At 47.1% G+C, this 2,718-nt stretch overlaps 1 pseudogene; it reads left to right on the forward strand.

The window, feature by feature from the left end:
- The first annotated feature begins 945 nt into the window (after positions 1 to 945).
- On the forward strand, positions 946 to 1,337 carry LOC101549911 (uncharacterized; annotated as a pseudogene).
- Positions 1,338 to 2,718: the final 1,381 nt, after the last annotated feature.

Raw genomic sequence — 2,718 nt, forward strand, 5'->3', positions numbered from 1 at the left:
CTATTTATTCAGATGTCATTCATTTTGAGTAGGAGAAAAATGTCTAGAAAAGAGAATTCTTGAGGTCAGAGAAATATTATAGTGGGTAGAGCACTTGCCTTGCATGCGGCTGATGGAGTTTGATCTCCGGCTGGTGCTGGAAGATCAAATATGGTCCCCTGTAGGATAACATTGGTTATCCTTTCAGCCTTGCCGCAGAGAACTTAGGTTTATTGGGTTACAACCATCACAGTGCTCCCAGAGTCACTACCATTTCTTCATTTATCTGTAAACTCTTCTCTGCACCCTCCTCCCCAACCAGTCAGTCACCTTTTCCCCTAATCAGATTCGGGTAGCTTGTAAGATCAGATCCTTCTAAGGACGCTGAACTTGTAAGTTATGTGTTTTGCATAATTTACCTTATAGCAATGTCCTTTCTGTATGGACACAGGAAGACAGTTAATATTATGCTTTTGTAACTTGGGAGTTAATTGACTCCGAATAATATTTACTCTTGGGCATCTGCTTTCTCAACTCAGTTGCCCTTGGTTCCTAACACCACAACAAAAGCAGGGTCCCAACGAGGGACTGAATGGACCCAGGGCAAGCTGTGAGCTACCCTGGCATCAAAGTGGGCCAGGCCAAAGCGCCACAATACTCAACTATAAGTTGAAAGCATGGCCATAGACAAATGCTGTCATGATCCAAAAGTAACAACGAGATTAGGACCCTGCTGGGGTTAGGAAGACTAACCTGGCCTGAGGACTGTGGTCTGGAATATATAGTGAGATGTCCTCAGGAAGAACCAAACTTTAAGTTGCATATATCTCTTACTATAGCAGAGCCTGGCAAGCTACGTGATGTACTAAATATGCCAACAACAGTAGCAAAAATGGGTCTCATTTCCCTAACCCTGAAGGAGTCTCCAGCTGAGTTGGGAAGAATGAGAGGGCTCGTAGAAAGCAGATGGTGCACAAGTCAACAGACAGGAAGGTATCCCACAAGCAGCTGGCCACTAAGGCGACCCTCAAGAGTGCACCAGCCAGGGTGGCATGAAGAAGTCGCATGGCTACCAGCCCAGCACTGTGGCACTGTGCGAGATCTGCTGCTACCAGAAGTCCACCGAGATGCTTATGTGCAAGCTGCCGTTCCAGCGGCTGGCATGTGAGATCTCACAGGACTTCAAGACCGACCTGCACTCCCAGAGCTTGGCAATCATGGCGCTGCAGGAGGCGTGTGAGGCCTACCTGGTGGGGCTCTTCAAAGATACCAACTTTTGCACCATCCATGCCAAGAGTGTCACCATTAGGCCCAAAGACATCCAGTTGGCCTGCCGCATCCGAGGAGAGAGGGCATAAAGTTTACGATGCTAAAATCTCAGGGCTGGGACAAATGGAGACACTACTGGCGCTCATGAGTAAATCAATGATTAATGGGATAACGGTGCTACAGTGCAGTGCATATCTCTTACTGTGCTCAGACAGAATGACATTGCTAGAAATATTAGAAGTAAATTTACTACAACTAGTTAGGTGGATTGCTAGCTGAGGAAAGAAGAAAGTGACACACTCTGGATGGGATCCCGCCCTTGAGCAGATCTCCTAGTAATCTGGAGTAATCTCCTTAGATGAGATTTTATCCTTGAGTTAATCTCCTGGAGGAGTGGCCTTACCTCTCTTTGTTGATTTGTTAATGTTCAACCCACCTTTGTTCACCGCCCTATGTGATTGCTATATAAACTAAGACTGTAAGAGTGGAGGGGTCAGAGTCAGGATCCAGAAATCAGGGGGTGAGAAATGAAGGAAACCTAGGATCTAAGAATGAAAATTGTGTGAGGTGGGAGAGATGAGAGATTGAATAAACAGCAACTAATCAGCAACCAGCTTGGTCTTCATTCTTCCTTTGCCTGCCTTTGGCCAACAGCCATCCCGATCCATCCGTACACAGCAGCTCAAGAGCACCAAACATTGGCAGCGATAGAGAGCTGCTCGGAGAGCCCGTGAACACATCCTTCCATGAGTATATATTTTTACAGTCCCCTGCCATGACTGATCTGAGTGCAGAGCCAGGAGTAACCCTGAGCATAGCTGGGTGTTGCCGGTGTACAGGGTTAGGTGTCTGAAGTGGGGAGATGGAATAAAGACACTGGCAGACAGAACAAGAGAGAAGGCTCGGAGGAGCTGACTGGATTTGGTGACTGCTCTGTGGAAGAGACCAAAAAAAGAGAATAAAGCAATAGTTCAGGAGTGCCTGAATGCTGCCATTCAAATGAAATGTCAAACGGGCTTTCCACTGGAAAGCATAAAGTGATATTTATAAGAGTTTCAATGATTTAAAACCTCGACACATAATATCTGGGGCTGAATCAGAGCTGAGATCCAGGCTGCATCTCAGCTGCGGAGATGAGGAGACAGGCTGCATCACCCATCAGTGAGACCAGAGTTGAGCAGTAGCCCTTGACCAATAGAAAAGAGAAATCATATAGTAATTTGAACAGGGGAAGCTTACTGTCAAGGATTATTAGCTTTCTTTGTCCACTGGTGCGATGATAGGGGTTGGCTAGCAGGGAGGCAAGAGAATGCTAACGAGCAGAGTGGCTGTGTCTCTAAGGAGGGGAGCTGCTGAGATGATGCACACCTTGCAGCACTCGGGGGTGCTGGGGGAAGCTGCTCCTGGGAAAGTGCTATTTTGCAGATAGTCCCAGACAAAGCTGGTAGGGGTAGGATGCCAGGGGAAGCT

Source organism: Sorex araneus, chromosome X (genome assembly GCF_027595985.1).
Source record: "Sorex araneus isolate mSorAra2 chromosome X, mSorAra2.pri, whole genome shotgun sequence".
In the NCBI taxonomy this organism is placed as follows: Eukaryota; Metazoa; Chordata; class Mammalia; order Eulipotyphla; family Soricidae; genus Sorex; species Sorex araneus.